Consider the following 13,761-nt stretch of genomic DNA (forward strand, 5'->3'; position numbering starts at 1 on the left):
ATCGGCAAGGGTAGGGGTAGCTGGGCCATGTCCAAACATAAAAGTATTGGTGGTGTCTGACCAGAAATAAGCAGCTGCAATTATCATTGATTCATTTTTCTGCATATCGGCAATAGAGAGCCTGATACATTGGTCTAACCTTCGTTCTGCCCAGTATACTTGCATCGATCTATTAACCCTCAAATACCAATCTTTCCACCCTTTGGTGGTTTTGGGCCAAGATCGGAATGTGTCTTTCCACAAATTCAGAGAGAAATTTTGGGCTCTAAAGGGGATTCTGTTAACCTCTGCATTGATCAGATCGGTTGGATCTGGGTTGCCCATTGGTCCAAGGCATTGGACGTGCGGCTGATCGGTTGGGATAATTAATTTGTTGCGCAGTTCCTAAGGTTATGGAATCCAAAAGACAGAAGAAAGGAAAAATCACCAACTAAATGAATTTGCAAAAAGATCAAAGTAAAAGGGAATGGAAGTGGAGCGAACCGCGGGGACGTCGAAATTGATGGCCATTGTCTTGAGGAAGGTGGAGGTACGAGCCGGAAACTTGAAGTTAGCGCCGGAGAAGGGTTCTTGTTGGTTGAGGTCACGCGGTTGTTCGTCGGAGTCGCCGCCGGAGAGAGAGAGTGCCAGGGATTGGAGGCTGAAGATAGAAAATGAGGGTTCCGGAGAAATCTATTTATAAGCCGCCCAGAATAAGGGTATTTTGGACTTATCTCTATGTCGCGCGCATATAGGTCAAGGCGGTTCAGAGGGATATGGTAACTGTTCGCGCGATAATCAGGGGATTGTACAGATGAGTTGATAACAAGTAATCATGACTTGGAAGGGATATCGATACATGATATTTTAATTCTGAAAATGGCAGCATTATCATGTTAAGATCTTGCCGATGGGTTATTGTTTTGGTATCTCAACCATAATCAAGGCAAGAGTGGTTGGCGATTGTGCGATATTTACTGAAGTGCGTGAATCAAGATGAGATTTGATTGGATAGCAAATCAAGTTTTGGCTTGGAGAATGAGTTACGGTAATCGGGCAAAGGCAAGCGTTATCTGGAGTAAATTTCGGAGCATTAATGGTTTTATACTCCGAAATTGGGGGGCATGTGTTGACACCGTTTTTTGCACATGTCAAAATAATCGGAGTGGACTAATCGGCAAGGGGAAAGTTATTGAATACTTTGATAGCCAATGAAAGCCAGTTTGTAAAGATGGTTGCCGATAGCTGGTGATGGTCGATGTAAAGGTTGATTTGGACTCGGGCGCTGCCGATGAAACAGGGAGTATGCCGATGAAGGAAGACTTGAAGACTACTGCCGATGAAACAGGGAGTATGCCGATGAAGGAAGACTTGAAGACTACTGCCGATGAAATAGGGAGTATGCCGATGGGAAGGAGGACAGTGAGATTTCCATCGTAATTGAGGCGGACAGGGAAATAGATAGGAGTTGATTTCCTTTTCTGTATTTGTTAGGTTATGATTCATGTAAGAGTCACGTGTTTCCTTAGATATGGGATTGGTGTCCTAGTTGTGTTTGGTTGTGTCTCTTTGGATCAGGGTATAAATATGGAGTAAGGGGCAATGTAATAGAAATAATATCAATCAATATCAAAACCAACTTTTACTCCTATTTGCATCTACTTACTTTTCGGCGACTTCGTCAATTTGCATATTTTTCCTTTTTTACGAGTTCTCATTGATTCGGCGAGCTGCATCGCTTCAGTGCGACCTTCGGCGATTCTCGAGTTCCGCGTGAGCACCTCTTGGCCGTGACTTCCGGGCGTATCGCTGTTGTCAGGACCAAAGTGTTCGTACCTTCATCCTTGTCGATTAGCAGGTCAAATCGACTGGCACGCTTTGGATATCGATTCGGGTATTAGCCCTTTGTGTTTGCAGATCCACTTTTGCATCAACACATCTTTTGGCACGCCCGGTGGGACAAATCAATCAATATGTTCAATTCCGAGATCGATCCAGGGAACATTATCGCAGTATCAGAAGAAGATCTCAAGGAAGAACAGAGGCAGGCTATGGAAAAGGCTGTAGAAGAATACAAGCAGCTTTGTCTGAGATCGTTTAGCTTGAACAAGAGTGGACAAGTCATCCAGAAGCAAGATTTGCCGTTGCCTCGGCAGGTTACCTTTGACTCCAATCCTGGTAAACTTCAAGAGATGGTTAATTCTGCAGTAAATCATGCTTTGATTAATCATTCCAATGTGCTGTCCAATACTGTTCATAATGCTGTGGTTCGAACTCTCAAAGAAGGACAAGCGGCACCACATTATGTTGGGCCTGCCTATCATCAACCAGAGCCGGCATCTGTCAAAACTCCATCGGCTCCTTCGGCCGTTGTGGGTACAGAAGTTATTTCCCCTCCAGTATTGGCAGGCTCACCTAGTATTCAATCTACACCGATACAATCAGATCAGGTGTTACCAGGAGGGCGAGTTCAGCTTAATACAGATCTATCGGCATCAGCTATGTCAGGCCCTGTGTCTCAGAATAGCCAGATTCCTACTAATTGGTGGGGATATGGCATGCCTCCAGAGTCCTCTGCTTTCAATCCTAGATTACCTCAAGTGTCTGATGCAGTAGGAAGAGCGCCTATATCATCGGCCGTTTCGCCGATGGCTCAAGTGCCTCAATATGCCGCGACTACTTCTGCGCAACCAACTCCAGGAGGTTTCCAGATGCCTATGGTTCAAACATTCAATTCAAGCCCATCGGCGAGCTTACTGCCGATGCAGCAGAAAGCCCCTGCTATAAGTCAAACTGGGGTTCAGTTCATGCCTCAAACCAGTTATAATTATCCAACAATATCAGCAAATTACCAGCCATCGGTAAGTTTTGTACCGATGAGTTCTAATAATGATTGGTCAGGACAGTTACCTATTCAACATACAGTTCAGCGAAATCAGCAGGTTGCAGGGATTCAACAAGGTCATATGCAAGCTGGTTTCCAGAATCAAGCATCGGCAGCCCAGCCGATGAATCTTTTCCAGCAGGCTAATGGACCACAAGTAACGGCAAATATGCCGATTGCTGGAGATCGTGGGCTACAAAGATATGTGGAGGGATGTCAGCAAGCACCTCCTGTAGAAATTCAACCAGTTCGTCAGCAGGAGGCTGATGCTTTTTGGGCCGATAAGATAGCAGAAATTGTGAAGGATCAGTTTGGGATAAAGCCTAAGGTCAATACTTATTCTTATCGAACTCCATACCCTCCTGCATACGATTTAATTCCTCTCCCAAATCGGTACAAGGTACCGGATTTCACTAAATTCTCTGGGCAAGATGATACATCAACAATGGAACATGTCAATCGTTTCATTATTCAATGTGGAGAGGCAGCTAACAGAGATGAATTAAGAGTTCGATTATTTTCATCATCTTTGTCTGGATCAGCATTTACATGGTTCATTTCATTACCACCAAATTCTATTATTACTTGGGTTGATCTAGAAAAACAATTCCATAAGTATTTCTTTGCTGGAATCCATGAAAAGAAGCTTACCGATTTAGTAAAATTGAGACAGCGTAATGATGAATCGGTAGAGAGCTTTGTACAAAGGCTACGATATGTAAAAAATAAGTGCTACAGCCTGGTGCTGGATGATCGGCAGCTTGCCGATCTGGCTTTCCAAGGGTTATTGCCACATCTTAAGGACAGATATGCTTCTCAGGAGTTTGAAAGCCTCAGTCATCTTGTGCAAAGGATCTCTGATCAACATACTAGGGTTTTTGAACCTAAAAAGAACTGGAGTAAAAAGGTATCATTTGTTGAAGAAGTAGGAGATTCTGACTCTGATGAAGAACCAGTTATCGGCTTAGCTGAGTGGGTTAAGAATAAAAAGCCGATATCATGCCCCTTTGGTCAAAAAGAGCCAGAAAAGTTTACCTTTGATATCACCAAGGCCGATAAAATATTTGATCTTCTGCTTCAAGAGGGCCAAATTAAGCTGTCACCTAATCATGTGATCCCATCGGCAGAAGAGTTGAAGAAGATTTTGTACTGCAAATGGCACAATGCAACTTCACACAGTACAAATGAGTGCAAGGTATTCAGGCAACAGTTACAATCGGCTATTGAATCTGGGAGAATTAAGTTTGGTACTTCCAAGACCCAGAAGCCGATGAAAATTGATCAACACCCTTTTCCAGCAAATATGTTGGATGCCAAAGGAAAGACCAAGGTATTGACGTCAGAGGGCCAAATATGTTGGATGCCAAAGGAAAGACCAAGATATTTACTGAAGTGCGTGAATCAAGATGAGATTTGATTGGATAGCAAATCAAGTTTTGGCTTGGAGAATGAGTTACGGTAATCGGGCAAAGGCAAGCGTTATCTGGAGTAAATTTCGGAGCATTAATGGTTTTATACTCCGAAATTGGGGGGCATGTGTTGACACCGTTTTTTGCACATGTCAAAATAATCGGAGTGGACTAATCGGCAAGGGGAAAGTTATTGAATACTTTGATAGCCAATGAAAGCCAGTTTGTAAAGATGGTTGCCGATAGCTGGTGATGGTCGATGTAAAGGTTGATTTGGACTCGGGCGCTGCCGATGAAACAGGGAGTATGCCGATGAAGGAAGACTTGAAGACTACTGCCGATGAAACAGGGAGTATGCCGATGAAGGAAGACTTGAAGACTACTGCCGATGAAATAGGGAGTATGCCGATGGGAAGGAGGACAGTGAGATTTCCATCGTAATTGAGGCGGACAGGGAAATAGATAGGAGTTGATTTCCTTTTCTGTATTTGTTAGGTTATGATTCATGTAAGAGTCACGTGTTTCCTTAGATATGGGATTGGTGTCCTAGTTGTGTTTGGTTGTGTCTCTTTGGATCAGGGTATAAATATGGAGTAAGGGGCAATGTAATAGAAATAATATCAATCAATATCAAAACCAACTTTTACTCCTATTTGCATCTACTTACTTTTCGGCGACTTCGTCAATTTGCATATTTTTCCTTTTTTACGAGTTCTCATTGATTCGGCGAGCTGCATCGCTTCAGTGCGACCTTCGGCGATTCTCGAGTTCCGCGTGAGCACCTCTTGGCCGTGACTTCCGGGCGTATCGCTGTTGTTAGGACCAAAGTGTTCGTACCTTCATCCTTGTCGATTAGCAGGTCAAATCGACTGGCACGCTTTGGATATCGATTCAGGTATTAGCCCTTTGTGTTTGCAGATCCACTTTTGCATCAACAGGTTCCCAGTCCTCTCACCCATGCGTCCTCTCTCCCGTGCGTCTGTCCTAGGCTCGATCCGGCGGCGAGCGGCGAGATTCCTGGCGGTGGTCGGCCGTCGGCGGCGAGATGGAAGGAGAACCGGCGGGGGAGGATGTGGATCCGGCCGGCGGCTCCCTCAGACGGGGCTTGGCGGTGACGGCGAGGTCCCCCGGGCGACGCACGCAGGCAGCTACGGCAACCCCCCCCCCGGCGGGTTGCGCAGGCAGCGCCGGCCGCGAGCTCCCCCTGGCGGGTTGCGCAGGCGGCTACGGCAAGCCCCCCCCCAGCGGCGCGCGCAAGCAGCGGCGGCCACGAGCTCCCCCCGGCGGGTTGCGCAGGCAGCGCTGGCCGCGAGCTCCCCCCGGCGGGTTGCGCAGGCGGCTGCGGCAAGCCCCCCCTAGCAGTGCGCGCAGGCAGCGGCGACGAGCCCCCCCGGCGGGTTGCGCAGGCAGCGGCGGCCATGAGCTCCCCTGGCCTGGTTGCAGATGCGGCGGCGAGCCCCCCTGTTGGTACTGTCTTTTGCACAAATTCTTCTATATGTTGTCAGTTAGCTTGCTGATTCGAAGAGTGGAATGCATTATATCACTGGATAGAATCTTTGCTTCTACCACAACGTTTCTTTTTGAAACATAGAGTTTATGTCTTTATACTGCCATTATCATGTGTAAAGCAGGTACACATTTGCTCAACTGCCTTTAATTATCTTGCTTTGCAAATTCATTTGCTCTGATTCAGCTATTGTCACTTTGGTTGCCTGTGCAACTGTGTCATCTACATTCCTCTGTTGTTTTATTGGTTCATTATTTCTATTCTTTTGATAAAAAAATAAATATATTTCTGGCCAATTGATGGATGGATTATTCAATTGGTCCAATGGTAATATATCCTCACGGGCTTTAGTAAAATATTGTCCTGTTTATCTCCCCACTAGTAGAGAACAGACCTTTGATCCTCGGCCAAAATGGGCTCTAGTCCCGGGATTTTTTGCGCCCGGGATTAGAGATACCTTTAGTCCCGGTTGGTGGCTCCAACCGGGACTAAAGGTCCCTGCCCAACGGCTACTGCGCCAGACAGAGGTGGCAGGGACCTTTAGTCCCGGTTGGAGCCACCAACCGGGACTAAAGGTATACTTTTACTCCCGGTTGGTGGCTCCAACCGGGAGTAAAGGTCTACTCCCGGGCCGTGGCTGCGCCCGGGGTTGGAAAGTTACTTTTAGTCCCGGTTGGATCCATCAACCGGGACTAAATGTTCTCCCTTTATAAATCGGCCGTCTCCTCCTTCCTCCCCGAGCCCGAGCTCAGCACATTTTGAAGCTCACTGCAGTAGTGTTCTTGCTTCCTCCCTCCCTCCATTGTTCCTCCATCCATTCTTCGATTCCTCCGTCGATTTCTTCGATTCCTCCGTCGATTCTTCAGTTGTAAAGGTTACCAATCTCATACTCTCATTTTTTACCATTTTCTTATGCCATTTTGTTCACTATATATATTTATGGTTCTTTATTGTGGTTTTTTTCATTTGTAAGCAATTTGAGCTCAAAATCACTTCAAGCTTGCATATTTACATGAAAGAAGGTTAAAGTATATATAAATATAAAGTTAGAAAATAGTTAGAAAATTATAGCAAATCCTTACTAGTTGAACTTGCGGACCGTGTTCAGGTCGGCGAGGATGTTCTCTGCCGAGCGGTAACGGACGTCAAGGAGGAGCTTTGATTCTACGAGGGAGAGCGACAACGGTCGTGGAAGACCGTGTTCCCTTCCTCGTAGAATCGGAGCTCTTCCTTGACCAAGTACGGTGCCGTCCGGTGGAGAAATGCTCGCCGAGCTGATCACGTAAGCAAGGTCAACTAGTACGGATGGTTATTTATTCACATGTCCCGATATCGTCGCAGTAGTCTGTCAATCACCGTACCTAAACGTAGTATATATAAATAAAAACTTAAAAATAGTTAGAAAATTATAGAAAATCCGTACTAGTTGAACTTGCGGACCGTGTTTAGCTCGGCAAGCATGTTCTCTGTCGAGCGGTAACGGACATCAAGGAGGAGCTTTGATTCTACGAGGGAGAGCGACAACGGTCGTGGGAGACCGTGTTCCCTTCCTCGTAGAATCGGAGCTCTTCCTTGACCAAGTACGGTGCCGTCCGGTGGAGAAATGCTCGCCGAGATGATCACGTAAGCAAGTTCAACTAGTACGGATGGTTATTTATTCACATGTCCCGATATCGTCGTAGTAATCTGTCAATCACCGTACTTTTTATTTTAACTTTTTATGAAATGAAAAACTTAGAAAATAGTTAGAAAATTATAGAAAATCCGTACTAGTTGAACTAGCGGACCGTGTTCATTTCAGCGAGCATGTTCTCTGCCGAGCGGTAACGGACGTCAAGGAAGAGCTTTGATTCTACGAGGGAGAGCGGCAACGGTCGTGGAAGACCGTGTTCCCTTCCTCGTAGAATTGGAGCTCTTCCGTGGCCAAGTACGGTGCCGTCCAGTGGAGAAATGCTCGCCGAGATGATCACGTAAGCAAGGTCAACTAGTACGGATGGTTATTTATTCACACGTCCCGATATCGTCGTAGTAGTCTGTTATGTGTGTATATTCCCATTCTTCTGTTAATTTGCGGAAATATCATATGAATTACTTACCTGCCGCAGTAAAAGACGAGAACACAATGACCATTAAAAATATCATTGTTTAGAGATCTAGATAATTTTATAGTTTGTTAATTTTATTTGTTTATAAAAGGAGAAATTTATAGTGTATTAAAAAATGAGTATAGAGAGTAGATGGCAACTGCTTCCGGGTCCTCGGCCTCTCATGGGTTTCCAAAGCGACTTAGGCCGGGCCTTCCTCTCATTCCATGCGGCAAGTGTCGTGATGAGACAAAGATTGTGATGGAGTACCGAGTGAAGATGGAGAGTCCCAACAAGGATCGTATCTTCTACAAGTGTCCGGATCGCAATGTGAGTTATTTTATCGTATTTAATGATTATGGTTAGTTTATACCTATTTTCATGATGGTTGTGATTAAAGTTCTAATTTTTTGTTTTAATTTTAGTGGGATGGCAGTGGACGATGTTCAGGCTTCTACTGGGAGGAAGAGTATGTTGAACTCGTGCAAAAATATCTTGCACAACAGGCAGATACGGCGGCTAATGAGGCAGTGATCCATCCGAAGAAGCCCAAAGATGTTGCACAATCGGGGGATCTGTCTGTTTTAGTTGAGATTGGTCATGAAATCCTTGTGCTCCTGAAATGTATTTTAGCTTTAGTTCTTTTAGTGGTAGTTGGGATTGTCTACATTGTAGCGATGCTTTCATAAATTTGTATCTTTTGTGGTGGCACGCATGTTGTATAAATAATTAATTATGATCTAGGTTTTAATATGATATTTATGTCATGTAATGCAGATGAGCCGTCATTGGATGTATAATGATGATCGCCGCTCCCAAGAGTTCATTGACGGCGTGCATTCTTTGTTACGTGCGGCCGAGGCAAACAAACGCGACGGTTTCATGTGCTGCCCATGTGCCATATGTAAGAATACGGTGGAATATCCTTGCTCAAGGACTCTTCATTCACACTTGTTCAAGTCGGGTTTCATGCCAAACTATATTTGTTGGACAAAGCACGGAGAAACCGGTGTTGTAATGGAAGAAGGTGAAGAAGAACAATGGGACGACAATGATATTATTCCTGATGGTGCATGCTTCAATGATACTGCAATGGGAGAAGCTAAAGAAGAGGTAGCCGCAGAAGATGAGCCGGCTGATGATCTTTGTCAGGTCATTCGTGATGCACAAAGAGAATGTGAAAGTGAAAAGGAGAAGATCAAGTTCGAGCGGATGCTAGAAGATCACAAGAAATTGTTGTACCCAACTTGTGATGCAGGGCAGAAAAAGTTGGGAACCACACTAGAATTGCTGCAATGGAAGGCAAAGAATGGTGTATCTGACAAGGGATTTGGAGAGTTACTAAAAATCCAAAAGAAGATGCTTCCAAAGTACAATGAATTGCCCGCCACTACCTACGAAGCAAAACAAGTTGTCTATCCTATGGGGCTAGAAATAGAGAAGATACATGCATGTCCTAATGACTGCATCCTATACCGTGGCAAAGAGTACGAGAAATTGGATGCATGCCCGATATGCCATGCGTCGCAGTATAAGATCAGGCGAGATGACCCTGGTGATGTTGAGGGCGAACGTCCGCGTAAGAAAATCCCTGCCAAGGTTATGTGGTATGCTCCTATAATACCACGCTTGAAACGTCTGTTCAGAAACAAAGAACATGCAAAATTGTTACGATGGCACAAAGAAGACCGTAAGGTAGATAATATGTTGAGACACCCTGCTGATGGGTCCCAGTGGAGAGCAATCGACAGAGAATTCCTAAAGTTTGCAAATGATGCAAGAAACTTAAGGTTTGCTTTAAGTACAGATGGTATCAATCCTTTTGGAGAGCAGAACAGTAGTCATAGCACTTGGCCTGTTACTCTAAGTATCTACAACATTCCTCCTTGGTTATGCATGAAGCGGAAGTTCATTATGATGCCTGTGCTCATCCAAGGCCCAAAGCAACCTGGCAATGACATCGATGTGTACCTGAGACCACTTATTGATGAACTTCTCATTTTGTGGAATAAAGAAGGTGTACGTGTGTGGGATGAGTACAAACAGGAACACTTTGATCTGTGAGCATTGTTGTTCGTAACAATCAATGATTGGCCTGCTCTAAGTAATCTTTCAGGACAGTCAAACAAGGGATATAATGCATGCACACACTACTTCGGTGATATTAAAGGTGTATTCTTGAAAAAATGTCGAAAGGTCGTGTACCTTGGCCATCGTCGATTTCTTCCTGCAAATCACCCCGTAAGAAAGAAAGGCAAGCATTTTAAAGGGAAGGCAGACCACCTGACCAAGCCTCGCAACCGAACCGGTGAGGATGTACTTGATATGGTCAATGATGTGAAAGTCATCTTTGGAAAAGGACATGGAAGCCAACCTATTCCGAAAGATGCTAACGGTCACGCACCCATGTGGAAGAAAAAGTCCATATTTTGGGACCTACCCTATTGGCAAGTCCTGGAGGTCCATAGCTCGATCGACGTGATGCACCTGACAAAGAATCTTTGTGTGAACCTGCTAGGCTTTATGGGTGTGTTTGGAAAGCCTAAGGACACATTTGAAGCACGACAGGACCTACGTTGTTTGAGAGAAAGAGACAACCTGCATCCAGAGAAGACAGATGATGGATGCCATTACTTACGTCCTGCTAGCTACACTCTAAGAAAAGAGGAGAAGGAAATCATGTTTGAATGCTTAAACAACATCAAGGTACCATCTGGATTCTCCTCGAATATAAAGGGTATTATAAATGTGCCAGAGAAGAAATTCTGTAACTTAAAGTCCCATGACTGTCACGTTCTCATGACGCAATTACTTCCAGTTGCATTAAGAGGAATTCTACCTCTAAATGTACGTCTAGCCACCGTGAAGCTATGTGCATTCCTTAATGCAATTTCTCAGAAGGCAATTGATCCAACTGATCTAGCTAAACTACAGAATGATGTGGTTCAATGTCTCGTCAGCTTTGAGTTAGTGTTCCCTCCTTCCTTCTTTGATATTATGACACACCTCCTAGTTCACCTAGTCAAGGAGATTTTCACTCTCGGTCCTGTGTTCCTACACAACATGTTCCCCTTAGAGAGATTCATGGGAGTCCTAAAGAAATATATTCACAACCGTGCTCGCCCAGAAGGAAGCATCGCCAAGGGCTATGGAACAGAAGAGGTCATTGAGTTCTATGTTGACTTTATTCCTGACCTTGACTCGATTGGTGTTCCTGAATCAAGACATGAGGGGAGACTAAGCGGAAAGGGGACACTAGGGAGGAAAACATATATTGGTACAGATGATGATTATTTCAATAAAGCGCACTACACAGTTCTACAGAACTCCTCTTTGGTAGATCCGTATATTGAGACACATAAGGATCTCTTACGATCTGAGTTTCCAGGGAAGACTGAAGCTTGGATTACGCATAAGCACATGGAAACTTTCGGCGGTTGGTTGCGAAAAAAATGTCAAGGTGATGAGAGCATCCATGAGCAACTGTATTTATTGGCTATGCAACCATCATGGCATATCGTCACATACAAAAGGTACGAGATAAATGGGAACATATTCTACACAGTAGCCCAAGATAAAAGGAGTACCAACCAAAACAGTGGTGTCCGCATAGATGCCACAGACCCGAATGGGAATAAGCAGACATATTATGGACGCATAGATGAAATATGGGAACTAGAATATGCACCTACTTTGAAGATCCCATTGTTCAAGTGCCAATGGGTCAAGGTGACCAGAGGTGGGGTAACAGTAGACAACGAGTATGGAATGACAACAGTAGACCTTAGTAATATTGGGTACAAAGACGAACCATTCGTCCTTGCTAAGGATGTGAATCAGGTGTTCTATGTCAATGATATGTCTACCAAACCAAAAAGAGGGAAAAACGATAATGACTCAACCAAAGAGCCAAAGCGCCACATAGTTCTTTTAGGGAAAAGAGTCATCGTGGGAATTGAGGACAAGTCGGACATGTCAGAAGAATATGAAAAGGATGACCGAATTTCGTCCTTCAAAGTGAACAAAGACCATAGCATCTTGGTAAATGATGAGGACACTCCATGGTTACGAAGCGATCATAACCAAGGGACATACATAAAGAAGAAGTTCACTGCTGTGCCCACTTGATGATATAGTGATTTAATATAGTGTGTGTTTCAGATATTATGTAATAATTGTGAATTCAGATGTTTATTATGTCATGTTTCAAATTAAATCAATGTTTGATTTGGTGGAATTTCTCTCTCAAAAAGGTAAATTAGGATACTGAGTGATGAAAAATTAAAATATTAACGTTAAAATGATGTGAAAACAAATTTCCTGTCCAAAACCAATAGTTTTAATAATTTTAATTAAACACTACATTTTTGCATTAACAAAATAATAAATATTAGTTACATTATGTTTTATAATTCTAACAAAAAATAAAAAAAGTTAGGTTATAGATTTTTCCTATGTGCAATAAACAAAAAGAAAATTCATATTTTTAACAAAATAATTTTATGCCTTTTATTTAATTTACTATGTATTTAACAAAAACTATTGCATTTCTATTGTATTTAACAAGACTATTGCTTAAAACAGGCGGGAAACGAAACTGCAGGCCACCTTTACTCCCGGGTGGGCTTCCCACCCGGGAGTAAAGGTGGGCTGCAGTTTCGTGGCCCGTCAAAAAAAACCCTTTACTCTCGGTGCGTGTTACCAACCGGGAGTAAAGGTATACCTTTACTCCCGGTTGGTAACACGCACCGGGAGTAAAGGTACCTTTACTCCCGGTTGGTAATACTCACCGGGAGTAAAGGGTTTTTACTCCCGGTTGGTGGTTGGCACCGAGAGTAATTCTCTCTGATATATAACCTCTAGCGCCTGGCACAGATCGATCCGCTCGTCTTCTTCCTCGTCGAACACCGCCGCCCTCTTCTTCCTCGCGCCGCATCCATTCGCCTTCCGTGACACCGGCGCCGCCCTCTTCTTCCTCGTGCGGCCTCCACCACACGCGCCCGTGCCCCTCCTCCGTGCGCGCCCGTGGCCCTCCACCGTGCCCTCCTCCGCGCCCAAGGCCCTCCACCGCGCGTTGCCCCACCGCGCCCGAGGCCCTCCACACTGCTGAGCTCGATCGAGGTGATATATTCGTCGATCTCTTTGTACATTCGTCCGAGCCCTCCACTGCCGAGTTATAGATCATGTCGAAAACTACAACTTTGGTGTAAGCCATGTCAACGCTCGAGGTCGATTGAAAATTCCAAATTTTGAATCACAAAATCTAGGAACTAAAAATGGATATTTGGAACTCTAAATGATTTTAAATAAAAAATATATCTTAACGCAAGTTTTGAATATTTGGATATTATATGGATAAATTAGCAAGTTTAATTAGAGTGTCAAAAACTACATTTTATGGTACAAAAATACATTTTAAGATCACTAGGACCTGAACTCATGACAAGTTTAATTAAGGACCACCAATGAAATTACTTTAGAAATTAATTAGATCGATGTAAATCCATGGCTTGTATAATAAACACGCTATATATTATTTGTAAATCCTGGTCAAATAGGAACTCAATTTTGATCGATACCCAGTTTGTAAACTAAGCGTTTTTTAGTTTATCAAAAATATCACATGTGATGATGTTAGCAGTTTTGGTTGGACTTGCATGCATGGCTACAGACAAATGAAGGAAAACTTCAACGTTTCTTCATTTGTGAACTTTGAATATACAGATATAATATATTAATGTTGCTAAAGTAATATGAGCATTACATATTTTTTTCTGGGAAGACTATCTTCAAACTTCATATCATAGCATCAGAGATCGCCTGTAGAAGAAGAAAATAAATTCTTATCATTTTGGAAATAGTAATGGTTATATGAGCAATAAGACACATATACTTACA

This window comes from Miscanthus floridulus, chromosome 1, assembly GCF_019320115.1.
Source record: "Miscanthus floridulus cultivar M001 chromosome 1, ASM1932011v1, whole genome shotgun sequence".
NCBI lineage: Eukaryota > Viridiplantae > Streptophyta > Magnoliopsida > Poales > Poaceae > Miscanthus > Miscanthus floridulus.